Below are 17145 nucleotides of genomic sequence, written 5' to 3'. Positions count from 1 at the left end.
GGCAAAGCGTCTTGGGCTATTGAGTAGGGAACACATTGTTGTGTTTAAGTCATGTAAATGATCAGGACACAAAGGAAGCAGCCCAGGCAGCCCCTGCTCCATCACTGCTATGCTGAGGTCTTTCTCCCTTGACACATGCCATTTACATCGCATGGGAAGGCTCCCCCACAACCCCTGCTGCCCAGAAAACCTTACTCCCTGGGTGCTTCCAACTGGCCTTTAGAGACATTTATATGAGTTTCCCCATCTCTTTCAGAATCGATTCTGCAGAAGAAAACTACACAATGACAAAACCCTTTCCTCGGTTTTAATGCCAGGATATTTCTATGTGGTTTTGTATTTTGTTCCAGGCAACTGATCCTGTCTAATATTGCAATTTTCTATCAGTCTCTGTTTCTTAGAAGGAAACTAGGAAGTTTTTCTTTGTTACCCACTTATATGTGTTTTAATTAAGTATTTTACTACAGAATCAATTCACACTGATTAGACATAGTTAAAGAAACAAAATATGCACAATACCTTTTAATAATCCTCCCACCTCTAAGGAAACAATGAGGATCTAATTTAGTGATCTAAGTACTGTTTGAAAGCAATGTCTAATTAAAAAATAGTAATATATTTTAAGTGGAGAGCTTATTAGTTTTCTGGGAGGGAGTTGAGCCATGCAATTATAAATGTACTATTATTTAGGATTCAGTGTTTCTAAGCTATTATTTAAATGAAGAATAGATCTGTAGCCTTAAACAATAAAAACCCTCCTCCCAGTGAAAATACTTTGAATTTTGTGATGATGCTTGGTATACTGTGCTCATTTATAGCCCAATTTTGAGAAGAAATTATCAACACTACGAAAATCTGAAATTTTGAAAGCGTTGTGTCCCTTTCTATGTGTTGGCAGTCTACTGTGATTACAACAGATTGCCTCACTGGCAGAGTATCTCACTTGTGGAAATTTCAGAGACACACACAGGAACTCTCCATTAGATTTGCAAAGCCTCTTCTATCTTCAGGTATCAGAACCTTTTAAATGGTCTTGTTATTTTTTCAAATGCATTTCGATACATAATAAGCTTTTCCTATTTGCATAGGAATGGACCATCTAACAAGAGCTCAGAGAATTACTATCATCTAATCATATGCTATTTGTCTTAGCACATTATCTCAGCTTCTGGAGTCAAAAGAACTTAGGTCAATGAGCATAATCTGACATTATATTCTATCTTTTTAAATGTGTCTGTAGTTAAAACCGTAGCTTTCCATTCCTTCTTTCCCCATCTAAACAGAATTTCAAATATTAGAAATGCAATATAGGAATGACTCTCTTGAGAATCCAGCAGCCAAGTCTTGGGTGTGCTCTACCATTTTTCTAAATGCCTCTCTGTTAAAACGTTTTGACTTTGTTACAAAAGATAAGGTACAGGATACAGCAATAGACAGAAACTTAGTTTCTATCTTCAGTACTGCACATACTTGATGTGGTGGTGCACCTCTAATCCAAGTTCTGAGCAGGATAGGCAGAAGTATTTGGAGTCCAAAATCATCGCCAAACAAAAAGAATATGAGGCTAGCCTGGGTTACACGAGATTTTATTTCTATTACATAAATAAATGACATAAAACATCTTAAGTCAGGCATAGTGGCACATACTTATAATCCAAGTACTTCAAAACTGAGTCAGGAGAATTGCTAAGAGTTTGAGGCTATTCTGACCTACAAAGTGTCAAGTCAGGCAGACTTCATAATGAGACTCTGTCTCAAGAAAAAATGAATGAATTAAAATAATTCACAAACCAAAAATAACTATGAGAAATGTGTACTTACTTTAGGTACAATTTGTTATGTATGCATATACATATGTGTATACATACATATATGTATAACAATGCTATAATAGTATTATATTATAATTTCAAAAATCAATACGACCATAGGAATCTTCTAATTCTCAGTATTGGCTCAGTAAGTCCAATTATGTTTGATTTTATAATACTTATACAATATTTCTATGTGTTTACATGATATTTTTTGAGAAGCCATCAGAGCACACATCTAATTGTAGTCTTACATTTTTTTCTGTGAGTTTGCCTTTGGCCTAGTCTATCCCTGAAGGTAAATGTGGAAGATTGGGCTGCAAATAACACACACACAATGCTAGTTCCTGGTACCTCATGCTGGCCCCTACTCTACAGTTACAACTATACTTACATTATCTTTTAGAATATCTCCAGTAGTGCCATTCTGAGGAGTGGTCCAGATGCTATCTTTTTCTAAAACTGAAGCAATTACATGTTTTGTGAATGGTCTAGGCACATTTGACTTTGATCATGACTTTTTGAAACAAGAGCTTAGTTGACATATAATTCATTTGTAAGAAAACCGACCCATTTAATGTCTATCATTAAAAAGGTTTTAGTACATTCAGAGTCGTAACCATCTTTATAGCCTAAGTTTAGAACAGCTTCCTCCCTTAAAGAAGAAATTATATTGTGCCTGTTAACAGTCAGTCAGCATTCTTCTACTCTCCACCCATTGAGCATAACTGTACCTCTCAACATTTCAAACAAACAAATTCATAAAATATGTGACATTGTAGCATAACACCTCTATCAGTAGGCTTTGCTTTTTATGGTTGGATAGCATTTCACTACCTAACTATATACCTTTAATTTAAGACTTCATCAGCTGGTGGGCATTTAGGATATTGACAATTTTTAGTTATCATGAATATAAATTTTTGCTACACCAAAGATAAATGTTTTCATTTCTCTCATGTAAATACTATATCGCAGTATGTTCTTCTGATTGTTTGTTTGTTTGGTGTGTGAGTATATGTGTGTGTAGGTGCCCATGCGTGTGGAAGGCAGAGAAGAACTTCAGATGTCTGTTCTCTATGGGATCTTACTGAATGTGGAGATAGATTGACAGTCAGGAAAATTGAGCTACCCTCTTGTCTCCGGCATTGGCAGCAGAAGGGTTACAGGTGTGTGTACAGTCATGCCTGGTTTTTACCTGGGTACAGGAGATTTGAACTCAGGTCTTCATACTTGTGCAGTGAGCATTCTTGCTCACTGAGCTACCTCCCCAGCCCATCTACTTGTATTCTTGTTGGCTCACATGGGAAATTTAAAAAGAAAATATCTAAGAAATTTTCGGACTGTTTTCAATGTGACCCCACCATATTACAATCCTTCCCTGCTCCTTTGTTTTAACCGGAGCTATTGTAATGGCTACTGAATGTTTCCAAACTTTGTGATTCATTCTTTCCTGCACCACACTTCTGGGTCTGAATATGTCAAATAAGAGAGAGAGTGCAGTTCTTTCACCAAGATATAAGAAAAGCCACCTAGAATTATAATGGGAAACAAGGACATTCAAGATGAGTCCACAAACTATCTACCATGATGAAGAAAATTTAAATCTCTCCTTATAGAAAAGATATAAATTTTGACTAGCCATACAAAAATAACAACAGAAAAAAGTTAGCCAACCAGCCAAAGAGAATATCCCAATGTGAACCTTGAATGCCTATGATCATCTACCAGTATCTCCTGAAGATGTGGAACCACAATAAGAGATTTATGAACTGTTTTTCAAGTTCTGAACACTAATAGATGTGGAGGGGCATGTTCATAGAGACATCCATGTAGAATTTCTCATATTTGATACTTGCTCACAACTGTTCTTTTTTTAATTTTCAAAGGCATTTGGATAAACCTGTATAAAATTGCTAGGATTTTTAAACTTGATATAGATACCAGTTTTTAAGCAAAGTTTAGGCATATTCTGGAATTAAAATAAAAACATTGCTCCTGACACATCAAGGCATATTCTGAAAGTGGATTTCTGTGGTTCATTCAAACATACAGCTAATATCACTACAACCACCTCTTTTCATATTGTCTGGATGATATAAGCCACATGAGGGTTGTAAGTCTTTTCTGACCTGGGTCTATTGGACATGTGGGAACAACAGTGGTCATTTTTACTTCTTCGCTGTATTTTTTATAATATCTATCAATCAGTACTTTTAAATGGTTCCTTTCTGTGATTTGTGTATAGTCCAATTCCAACTAAGACACTAGGAAACCAGAATGGCATATTGCATGAGGGTGTATATCTTATTCACTGTCTCTCCTTGTGTAACGATTAACTCCTACAATTATACAAATGTTATTGATGAGGAAAAATGACAAGTATGGGAACCTGGAAGTAGCTGACTGAAAATGAGAGAGAGAGAGAGAGAGAGAGAGAGAGAGAGAGAGAGAGAGACAGAGAGAGAGACAGAGAGAGACAGAGAGAGAGACAGAGAGAGACAGAGACAGACAGAGACAGACAGAGACAGACAGAGACAGAGACAGACAGAGATGCACAGAGAGACAGAGAGCAAGGCAGAGACAGAGAGAAACAGGGAGAGACAGAGAGAAGACAAAATAAGGAAAGAAAATACTGTCTTAAGAGAAAATTTGTAAAAGGGTAGTATGGCAGAGAATAGGAAGACAATGGAAATGAGATCACGGGTTGAAGGTATTAGTAACATTCTCCTGAGATTCTCTCAAGTGCCCTAGAGGTCTTCATTCCCTTCAGATATGCAGTAATTTGTTGGTAATAGTAGAAGTAACTGAGTTTGCAACTTAAAACTTTAGCATCAGATATCAGTAGTTTGTAAGTGTGCAAAATAAAATTGAAATACAAAATGTCTCTGAAAACCTGCAAAAAAGAAATACAAAGCAAATAAAAAGATCTTCTCTGATATATGAAATGATATACAAATAGAACACTCAAATTATTATCTTTTAAATGGAAAGAGAATAAGCCAAGATTGCTAGCTAATAAAAGACAAAACAAAGCAACAATGAATACTCGCCCAAAATACAAAACCAAACCAACCCAACAAATAAATCCACTGCTTCCAAAGACAAATTGAATGTGGTACTACCGGAAAGTATTGGGTATTCATCCTCAGAGAATCTGGCCATACAAACTACTTCAAAGGTATTCTTCCTAGTTCTGAGTGCCATAATTAAAGAGTGGTGTAGAGAACTTGGAAAGAGCTCAGAGGAAAGCAGAAAAGAATATCAAAGAGTTGAAGAAAAAGGATCCCAAAGGGAGGAGTTAGGAAGTTAGAAGCACCCACATAAAGGAGAGAATATTGGGGAGATAATTGAATTATGCTCTTCCTCTCAGACAACCTTTCTGAGCCTGGAACTTGGGCTAAAGTGGGAGAATGGGTATAGTCTTACAAAAATATACTTTGTTACTCTGGTCATGTATCAGTCATAGTTAGGTATCTAACTTTCTTTTTTTTTTTTTTTTCGGAGCTGGGGACCGAACCCAGGGCCTTGCGCTTGGTAGGCAAGCGCTCTACCACTGAGCTAAATCCCCAACCCCAGTATCTAACTTTCTAAGTATTGACAGAAAGGCCATGGTCTTTAACAAACAGTGTGGAAGATTTTACTTAGATATGAGAAATTTCCTAACATAACAATTGGCAAATAATGCAATAGCCCCTTGCTTATGAGTAGGGAAAAATAATTGCCTCTTCTGATGGACTTAGAAAACAGGTAACAGGTTCACAGTTTCTGGATGACTGTATAGATCTTGCTATCAGGAACTGGAACTGAGGTAGGAAAATGGGTATAGTATCACATTCTACAAAAATACATTCTGGTCATGCATCAGTCATAGATTTCTCCCATGTCCAGGGCTTTCCAGAAAATGTCTTTCCTCATCAACCATTTTGAAATGGAACCATTTCATCTTTGAAAAATAGCTCTGGAAAAGATGGTTTTAAGAGTGGGAATTTGCTGGAGAAAAAGGAAGCTAAACAAGACCCACTGGGTGGGGGTGGGGTAAGGCACCTCAAAGTGCATGCTGGGATGAAGGCTAATTAAGATGTTGACTGAATCTATGCTAATCATGTCCCACCAGACTCTGCTGGATTAGTATGTAAATTGGTAAACTCTGTTCTGAAATTGCCCTACCAGCTGAGGTCTAATTACTGACTAGACATAACAAATAATAATGGGATTTGTATTTTAGGATGTTTAATTATGGAAATACATGTCTGCAAAAATACCAGTTGTAATGAAGAAAAAGAGATTTCATAATGTTTTACTAAAGGTTTATGAAATTTTACAGCTTTAATAATAAGACCAGAAACAGTGGTGGGTAGAGGGAGACCTTTCAGAGAACTGGCATTTGTGAACGGGGACCAGAATCAGACTGATTAATTCACTGCTTAAGAAATTTCCCCTAAGCATCTCAAAGACTAATTGTTTCATTGGTGATACACAGCATCTTGTGGGCTTTTAGTTCTATCACTAAAAGAACTGGAACTGGTCCATGAAGAATAACATAGCCACCATGAACTCAGAGGGACTCCTCTGGTAACATGAATTCAAATGGAATTAAAGACAGCAGGCAGACAATATTCAGAGGAAATTAAACCACTAACGTAAGGTTTTCTTCACTGAAGTTATTCCACAATGTAGAAATCATGACATTTATAAATTAGAAAGTGGTTAGTCCAATCCCAAACCTAGAGTGCATATTGCATGTAGTTTTAGAGAAAAGCAGCATGACTTCTAGAATCCAATGAATGGATATGTTGGGATAAAAAGTACTCTGTAACTATTTATTACATCATCATGTGGCCATACCTTTTCAAAAAGTTTCTGAAGATGTACAAACGGAATTTTAAACAGACTTGCAACTGTGGCCTAAATCTATCTATGCTGCTATTACATCATTGGAAGATATAAATAAACAATAAATCTTTACCAGAGTGTATGTTATATTTGTATTTATTTATTTGTAATATGTATCAGTATCTTTTAGATGCTATTCCTATATTTTAGTATACACATCTACTTGTGTATGTTTGTTTAAATTTAGGAATGTTTGATTAAATGCTTATTGTGTCCCAACTATATTCCAGTTTTCATGTTTTTCTTGAAATTTTCATGAAATTTAAAAAGGTAGTGTACTTTTGTTATATGACATTTTAGACTATTTGCTTTTGTTGTGTGGTACAGACAAAGATATCAACAAGTAAAACTCATTGGGCAAACTTGTGTTTTCAATATTTCCAAGCCTTGATGTATTTGGAGCTACACACATACACTGAACATAAGTTTTTTTGAACACCCTAACAAAAATTATCCACAGAGCAACTATTAATTGATACTTACAGTGTAGAAATATAGGAAAGAACAATGCAATGGGATTTTGATAAAGGATATTCAAACTTTGTATTAGAAATTCATTTCATCAAGTACGTTTTATTTGAGAACTCATGCTCTTTATCTTTGCAGATGTTACTAGGGCATTGGTCACTATATTTACTTAGGTTTCAATAGTGGGGCTTCTTCTTTCATTATTCTTTAAAAATGTAAGCTACTACAGAAGATGTCTTATTCTATAATGGTGGACACATATATCTGAATAAACTTTATCACCTACCAATCAATTACTCAGTTCTCAACTTCAAGCATTGCCATTAAGGGAAAGTTCATGTAATTAACAAAGATAGGTGGTTTTTCTTTATTACAAGACATGTTAGATTATTTGCCTTTTTATATGGCCAGGAAATGGTATCAGCAAGTAAAACTCAGTGGGCAATCTCGTAATTTTCAGTAATCTTAAACCTTGATGGATTTTGTGTTTAATGATGACGTCAAACAATACATCATCTAAAAGCCTTATCTTCAATGCTATTCTCTCATGCCCAGAGTCACCAATCTTTAATACACATTATTTAAAATTAACCATGGATGCTCTCCTCTAAGCAATGAACAAGTTGGAGTCAGTTACTTTGATGTGATCAGTTAGACTCTGTTCCCTTTTAGGCATGACTTTTGGACAAGTTTATGGGGTATTCCTCTGAACTGTTCTGCTCAGACATAGGTAAACAGGGATAAGCCTGAAGAGATATCATCTTGAATTTGAACCTCTCAGGGCTTGGCTAATAAGTCACTGGGTAAATCTCAGTTTTGGAAATTCTCATTCAGAGGTAAATTATAATTTCAGAGATTAATGTTGAACAAATGGATTTTGATATTTTATCATTAAATCAGCAGAAAACTACCTTCATACATAGTAATATTGGTTTTGATAGTATAGAGATAATTATCCCAAAATATCAACACCTTTTGTCATGAGGATATACACAAAATTCCCAGGTAGGCTGTTCCAGATGAGAAAGATCATAGAGTCCTTCTGAAATGGCTAAGTAGGGCATGGGAGCCAGGTTTCTGGGTCAAAGGGACAGAAACAATGAGTTCAAATATGGATGTGCTATTCCATAAGACACTTCACCTTTCATTGCAAAGAAGAGCTTTCCTAATGGGAACAACCAGCAACAAACAAATGTGAGCACAATCATAGTATATATCACACAATTGTTTATTAAAAACATGGAGAGTTGAAAAGGTTAAGCCAATCTAAATCTTTCTGTTATAAAACTACAAAACACATTTAATTGTCATGAACTCATATTACTGATAACCTAATGATATAGAACTATAAAAACAAAAAAATATATCATTATCATAATATCTCTTGGAGAGGAGGATTTTCCCCCTAGTGATTATTGTAGGACTTTTTATAGATTCCCACAGACAAATGTTTCATAATTTAACATGAAAGCTCCTACAGCGATTATAGAATAGTTTGACAAAGATAAAAATATAGAAGTTTATACTCATTTTTTTCATGGCAAGGGTTACTTTCTCCTACATGGAGAGATGTTCAAATCTATAATAAAAATAATGGGGGTTGGGGATTTAGCTCAGTGGTAGAGAGCTTGCCTAGCAAGCACAAGGCCCTGGGTTCAGTCCCCAGCTCTGAAAAAAAGAAACAAAGAAAGAAAAAAAATAATGAAGAACAATCAAGTCAGAGAGCAGTACATTAAAAATCATCAAGACTCCTGCGGTACACACATAGCAGAGTGAAAGACCTTGGGGGTTCATACTTTGCTGTAGTCTTTCAGCATTGTTGTAAGCATTTGTCAGGAGAGTGATTGGAGTGCTTGGAGTTTATGTCATTCAATGATTGGAGAAAATGTTGTACATCCCATCCCCTCAACTTTCCATAACTCTGCCCACTTTCCTGTATAAAAAGAGTACATGCTAACTTCAGATTTACCCAGGAAGCTTTGGAGCCATTTACTTTTCAGTAGTCTATTTTTCAGGAGTACAATATGTACAATATGGTGTTGATATCAATTCTTAGAGAGCAAGGAGCATAGAAAATTTCTAGTCTTCCCTCTAGTTCAGTCTTACTTGTTCATACTACTGTGACATTTCACTGTGAATCATACCCTCCTGATAGCCAGGATTGCACAGGAATTTTTCACAAGAAAGTAAAAACAAACAAATTTCAATTCGTCATGATAGGAATAACCACTATTTTTCTGCACCCACCTTGGAAATGTAAAAATAATTCTCATAGGAAACACGTAACATTAAACTATAATTGGTAATATAACAAGGCTGTCAGGCATAAGAATTCAAACTATGGCCCCTGGAGCAAGGATATATGCCTTCAAATCCTTCCCCTAGCCAAATTTGTAACCTAGGACAAATCTATATTTTAATCTGAAAATATCATGACCACACTAGAATTAACAATCTAAGAGGATAGGTAAGGTGATTCATTGTATTATGCTTGGAATAAAGCAATATACTGAATGAATGTGTTATCACGAATTCTACCAGTGTCTTCACAGATGGATTTTGAAACATAAGAGAGAAGCACTTCCTAGGTAGTGCTATATCACCTGCTCTTATGGCACATTCATATAACTTCTAATAATCATCCATTTTCTCTCCCTCTCAATTATTAACCTGAATTACTCTGTACTTTAATATTTTCCTCTCAGCTATTCTGCCAAAGCATTATCTGCAATGTCTCTCAAATCTTTCTTATCAGACTCTGAGAAGCTAGGCTCTTAACCTTCTCCTATACTCTAGCTTAGCTGGCCTCCACCTGCAAAGTCTCTATCAGTGAACTTTCAAATGTGGTAGCATGACACTTTTACTTCTTGCAATGTTTCCCTACCTACATTAAAAATATATGGCATTGAAAATAATGAACCCCACAACGATATGTGCACTTAAATGTCTGAATCTTTGGTGTCAAAATGGGACACATTTTATATCAGCAGTCTCAATTTAGTAATTCTTATAATGGAAGAAGGGAGGCGGCAGAATGAGAAAAAGTGATTTGATGGAACCACACTCCAAGAGATGCAGGAACAGAAAACAAGGAATGTTGGTGACATTCAGGGGCAGAGAAAAAAAATTAAATTCTATTTTAGTATTTCCAGAAGGAACACTATTATGCTAGTGTTTAACCTTCCTTTTATTCCTATTTGGAGCTTTGGACCTTCAGGGATAAAATAAATTTATGTTTTTAACTTTTTAGTATAATTTTGCCAATGTGTTGATATGCAAAGCAATTGGTTAGTAGGCAAGCATCTGGAAATAAATTAATGACAATCCTATGAATAACACAGATCATCAGGACATTTAACAATCATTTTTCTCTAGTAGTCTGACATGATTTTGGTTTTTTGAAGTTACTACTTCAAAATGGGAGCAGTAGATGTACTTTTAAGGTTTTTATTATGCCATGCTTTCTTCTATTCATAGTCCTGAGGCAGAAGAAAGTGAGACTGAGTTAAGACAGAGCTTTCTGTATAGAGTAGACATATATGTATCCTAGTGTGTATGTGGACTGGTGCCATTCACAAGCTACATAGCTGAATCTTGGTTACACACAGTAGAAAGCCAAGTGTGTGTGAATGGGAACATCCTCATAGAAGTAGAGGAAAGGGCAGGGGTAATGGGAGAGATGGGACAAGAGGATGACATTTGAAATGTAAATACATACAATAGCCAAGAAAAATAAAATTATTTTTAAAAAGGAAGTCAACTCAAACTCTCATTTCTTCTAACAAAGTAAACTTAATATACTCTACTCTAAATGCCAGTCTAATATATTGATTCTTTTAAAAACAATATTGTTTCTTCCTCGAAACTTGAAAAACAGGTTTCTTTTTTCCCATCAATTTTAAAGACAGGTTCTCACTCTTTCACTCAGTCTGGACTGAAGAACTCATTCTGTAGGCCTCAAACTTGAGGCAATCTTACTGCCTCAGCCTCTGTAGTACTCTATATGAACCACCACACTTATCTTAAAGGCAATTTTGTAAACAAAATTATCTATAGGGGCTATCTTGTCCATAGTTAAACAAACACATCTACTCACAGAATTTCAGGGAAGGGAACAAGCAGGGACAGTATCTGAAATAATTTAAGAAGTCTAGAAAGTGGTAAGGACTACAGAGAAATGAGCTCAAAAGAGATTGGTGGAAGAGGCGATGAATCCTCATCTGCTACCTTAGTAATCGCATGACACAATCTACTTTATTCTTAAGTTCACAAGGACTAAGTTCCTTCATCTTTAAAATGGGAATTGCATCCAGTTTTCAGTGTTGTTGAGAAAAGTAGGTGGTAACATATTTGTAAAGGACTCAAGGAAATATCTGGTATATGGTATATCCAAGATATTTTATGTATTTACCTACTACAATTCCCATTTTCTTATAGGTATAATTATAAATTATATATTCTTGAGAAACATCCTTACATTTTAATGAAAAAGAAACATCTAACACAAAACATGATATTGCAAAGAAAATGGAAAAGAATAATAATTTATAAGCTGTTAAAGATTACTCTTATCAAAAAATAGTTTTTGTTTCTCCAACTTGTACAACAGTCTGATTAATTCAGAAGAAACGATTGTTTAATTATTTAAATGTCCATCAATGAGAATAACACACAGAGGGTCCCAGGCTATGTGAGAAGATTATTCATTAGCTTCACTTCTAGGTGCTAAGGAGCCACTATTATAGTTTGATATATCAATAATTCAGAAGAATTAGTGTTTTCCGTTATTATTGGAAACACATTTGCAATTGAGACACATGAGTGAGCAAACAGCCCTTTGAACATCTAGAAATGGTCTTTCTGCCCCTGGCCTTGGCTACCTCTGCAGCAAGCTCCACCAAAACAATATCTTCACGTCGCACAGCAAATACGGGTTGCCTTGGTGACGACAGACACTCAATAATATATGCCGGATGAATGAGAATCTCAGAAGGTGGTAGTGAAAAATGACCAGCCAAAGTATTTTAAAATATCCACCTGGAAAGAAAATCAATTCTAATAAGCTCCATGCTCTCAGGCTCAAATATGATGAAAGTAAATAGTCTTTCAAAGTGGAGTGAGCATGGAGCAGAGAATAGCGAATGGCATTGATCAAAACCTGCAAACCTCCAAGGCATCCTCGCAGTCCACAGATAAATTGATTTACTGTTATCTCACACGGCGGCCCCTCCCCCAATTACCGGTTAGCATTCTCTAAACAATTTGTAAAGGTGGAAGATAAAACTATTTGCTTGAGCTAACATTTTCAGTTGTTAGAAGAGGGAAAGTCTGAAACTGAAAGGAAATTGAATCGCTTTTGACAAATAATTAGCTCATTTGAGAGAGACCATATTTTTACATTTTCTCATTTTTTATGGGTGCAGAGAAATTTATTTAGATATAGATTTTACAAAACCCTGAATGTTATTAAAAAGGACATGTATTTTTAATTTTGAAAATAATCAGGTCATCTTAATACTGCAATTTCATTAGGAAAAAAAAAAACCCTATGGACTAGTTTCTAACTGAAATCGTTATGGACCTACATAATTAGTAGAGGGATCGTTTTACTTGATCAGTTCTTCTAAGCAGATTCAACTAGAATGATAATTAACTGCATTAACACACACACACACACACACACACACACACACACACACACACACACACACCAAGTTTAAAAAGAAACCTTAAACACTAGAACATTTCATAGAACAAGAGCTTTAGTTTAATTTTAATAAACAGGGAAAATGCAGGAAGCCCTGTATATTAGGCAACAGCTAAAATTTTTTAAAGAATCAACAACCAAAATTTTATGCTGTCCTTAAGGTGGGGGAGGGGTAGACAGGGATTTCTGGAATTTGGTTGTAGCTACTAAGAGAGGCTTCTAGACTGACTGGCCATTGCTTTCTGCTCTATGCACACCCTCAAGCTTTGAATATTGCTCAGTATATTTCTTGTGGAGTACTTTGGGTTAAACTAACTGTATTTTTGAATTCTTTACGTTCAAGTATCTCAGGAGGAACTAAAAGGATTTATGTGTATTCATAATTAAAACAGTATTTACAAGTAGTATAAATGCTGTACATTTGCATCTTCATACGAATAACAAAATCAACTTCAAAAAATAACAATGGAATCAGGGAATAACATCAGTTGTCAAATTATGAGCAGCAGAATCTTGGAAAGCATTGAAGGGGTGTGCTACCTACTCCTGATTGCATGACAGGTTGCTCATTTCTTCTTTCCAGTGAGCACAGATCTATGTGTAATAAATATAAAATATGATGTTCTGCACGGAAAGGGCAAATTTCATTTCCCCTACTTTTACTGGGAATGTTCTACAGCTCTCATTCTGTCTGGAACATACTCTTGGCAGTACTTGGGTTATTAGCCACTATTCTGGCCCAAATAACTCTAGTTACAAATGCAACAAAACACACAAGGGTAAAATACACTTTCCCAGGAACATAAATAAATGAGAAATTTCCTGAAAGGTTTGATCCCTCCACCGATTTCCATAGCATTGTACTCCCAAACTTCAAATTTAGATAAAAAGGTTTTAAGATGTGATTATCATACCGATAAGTGAATTCCAGTACAGGCCTTAGCAGTTTCATGTGCACCCATTTTGATTCAGTCCATTACTCAAAAGTGATGCTAATCAAGTTTGGGAGAAGTAAAATTGTCCTCTGGCCACAAGCCCTTTGTGCAGTGAACAGCGACTTTCTCATACACTAGGCAGAGACAATGCAGGATGTCCCCAGAATCACTAACCAACTTCCTTCCTTAGTACCCCAACCCCCAACCCCCATCCTTCACTGCACTTCAAAAGGCAACCGTATGCAATAGCTTCCTAGTGCAGTAGGAAAAAAAAAAATGTCTTACCAGTGTCTCCAACGCGGATGGAAGAAAATCCCTAGTTGCTGGAGGCCAAGCAACTCGGCCACTTGACTGGGGAGACTAGAAGAGCTGTAACCATCCTTCCCTGTTTGCTTTCATCCCAGCGACCTCTCCCAGGATTTTTCTCACAAAGCCCTCTTCTAATTCTCTAATCCTCTCACAAGAAGAAGCAGCACAAATGACTTCTGCAGTAGCGGCTCTCAGGGAAAGCGGAGGGTTCTTGCTCCTGATTTCTGCCAGGCCAGTTCTCTGAGTTCTCGAACCCAGCCCTTTGCACCTCTTTGTGAGCTGAGCGCACACAGCAAGAGCAAGTGCGGGATATGACAGGCTAAGACAGGCGACAGGCATGCAGGTGAGCCTTGGCTCCCTTCTGTGGCTGCCAGAAGCTCTGCTGTCTCCCAGGGAACGCCTCAGCTTTAAACTTCCTCTGAATTTTATAGCTCCATGTTTCCTTCCTGAGCAGAAAGAGTTCCAAGGAGTTATGGAGCAACCAGCCTAGGATCTGCCTACATCGGGCTGGACCAAAATGAGCCCTTGGCAATGTATAATAACCACTTGTTTTCAATTCATCCCCAAACTGGAAATATACTGAAAATAGCAAGGGAAAGAGGCTATCAAGCACAGAAGTATAAATTTATCTGCACCATCAAACATACTCAGGAATACTAATTTTTGCAAAAAGTGTTTTTTTTTTTAAACGGGCCTTTAAAATATTAAAGAAACTTAAACTGCTAAGCTGTAAGGCATGACCTTTTTTTAAAAACAGAGACAAAAAGTTTACCGTATATTCCCAGGACAGGGGCCACACTTAACATTACTAAATTATATTTGTACTATAAATTCAAATCTCCCTGTAACTGAAATGAAATATGCTACAGACATTTTTTTTTATTTTCTTAAAGAGAAAATTCTTACCTTTTCACTACATCATTTAAAACTCCAAAGCGAATAATTCAGAGAGGAGACAAGCAGATGGCACAGTTCTACATTTCAGAGCAAAGGCTGTTTGGAGTCATTATGTGTAAGGAGCGCGCTGTGCTTGTGCCTGTGTTGGGCAGCATGCCACTGGGCCTTTGAAATGAAATGAATCGCCTTCACACCAGCAGCCCCACTACAGACTGACACTTCAGTATGCCTAAACTGAGGCATGCCGCCTCTTTCGACAGTGACCCTACACAGAATCAGAGGTGACGGTTTGATGGATGAGTTTCCCAAGAGAGAAAGCAATATGTGACATCACAGTTCTGACTATACCCCCACCCCAAGACCCAGTCCTGACATGTCTCCTTGTAATAGAAAACAAAAAACAAAAACCTCTGCTTAATAACAATGCCAACTGAACAGCAAAACTAAGCACGGAGTACAAAGCACTTACATAATTTAGCTGCCTTAAACTTCAATTTTCTGACTCTCCTCTGCTGGGCAAATGGAAGGAGGTTGAGATATGAATTGAGCAGAGCATTCAGACAAAACAAAACAACATCATGGAATACAATGTTCTAAAAGTTTCTAGTCTGATAACAGAATAATAACCTTCAAAGGGGACATTGGTTTGTTTTTTTAACCATTTAGATTTTGTATTATTACAGAACACTGGCTCACTGATACTACTGCCATGCAATTTAGCAGATGTTACTGTTAAATTAGATGCAAACAGCTGCAAAGATGAAGTATTTGAATAAAGGTTCGGACTTACTAGAATTCATTGAATATCACATTTATTCTTTAGATTAGAAATGTTTCCCTAGTCTGTCATGGTGGAATAAGCTTGTCATTCCAGTATTCAGGAGGTGGATATAGGAGTATCAGGAGTTCAACTGGGCTACACATAAGGTTCAGCCAGAGCTATATAAGACTTCATCTAGAAATAAAGAAATAAGAAAAAATAAAAAAGGAACTAAAGGGAGGAAAAATCCTATCAATTATTGTGTAATGAGTAGCTCATAAATTAATCTTGGCCATATGACTCTGCTCCAAGACGTGTTTATTTCATTGTATATCACACTGGTGCTAACATTTAAAATGACACTCAGCAAATTCATTTGAACTTCTGATGCAAACTTTTTTTGCAAAGAAAATATATAACAGTTCTTGAATTTCGCCACTCTCTTTATTATCTTCTTTAAAGTTTTCCTTTTAAAATTATAATCTCTATTTATTTAGTTTGCATGTACATGTGTGGGGACACTGATGCCATGACATGTATGTGAATGTCAGATGACAGCTTTCATTGTCCCCTTCTACTAGGTGTGTCCCAGGGGTCAAACTCAGGTTGTCATGATTGGCAGCAAGTACCTTTTCATGAAAGTTACCAGCTTGACATTTTATTACTTTCATCTAATATTCATCTCAGATATTCAGCACATGGAGGATATGAAAAAAAATCTAGCTAATTTTGTCCACTGCAAATATTGGTATCTGCATTTCTAATTTTATATCTATATTTTATTTATTTATAGTCAATAAATCTATTGGCAAAATATAATTTTTTCATGGTAAAAAAATTGGATAGTCAAATAAAAAAATCAAATTACTGAAGACAGATGACCAATCTCCATCATGTTAATTAGTACTTAAACTTTGCAAGGTCTATCACTCCAAAGAAAAATAAAATGGACAAAGATCATAAAACAGAAGACAAATAATTTTTCAAAGACACATTTTAATTTAAAAATTCAATCAAAATTGCATGTTTTCTTACCTAACAGTAGACTAAAAGTAAAAGTTTGAATCCATTCATCATTAGTGAGGTTCTATAGAAGCAGGGTCTCTTACAGATAGGCTAAGGTAGAATGTGATTGCAGTCTGCAACAAATTTGCATATGTATGGACCCTTCTGCTATTGATCTTACTTCTAGAATGTTATTCCACATAAACACTAGGGCATTCATAAAATGTCACATGTTCAAGTAATATAAGGGAAAAACATTTGCCGGCAGCAAATTCACGAATCTGTGACATAGCTATATAATAAAGTACTATGATATTGCAAAACAATGAATGCCAGATATTCATGTACTAATTATAT

General features: G+C 36.0%; 1 protein-coding gene across 2 annotated transcripts in view; it reads right to left on the bottom strand.

The window, feature by feature from the left end:
• The window catches only part of LOC116888886 (E3 ubiquitin-protein ligase Midline-1-like), a 175803-nt gene extending 160717 nt beyond the window's left edge, over positions 1-15086 (bottom strand). Inside the window, exon 1 of one of the 2 annotated variants that reach the window (XM_032890149.1) lies at positions 15033-15086. The gene's annotated coding sequence lies outside the window, so the exon portion shown is untranslated. Of the gene's footprint in view, positions 1-14102; positions 14273-15032 lie in introns of those variants that run through there. The other variant, XM_032890148.1, reaches the window with a different exon arrangement.
• Positions 15087-17145: the final 2059 nt, after the last annotated feature.

This window comes from Rattus rattus, chromosome X (genome assembly GCF_011064425.1).
Source record: "Rattus rattus isolate New Zealand chromosome X, Rrattus_CSIRO_v1, whole genome shotgun sequence".
NCBI lineage: Eukaryota > Metazoa > Chordata > Mammalia > Rodentia > Muridae > Rattus > Rattus rattus.
Note: the sequence above shows the minus strand (reverse complement) of the source record. Positions and strands in the feature narration are given on the sequence as shown.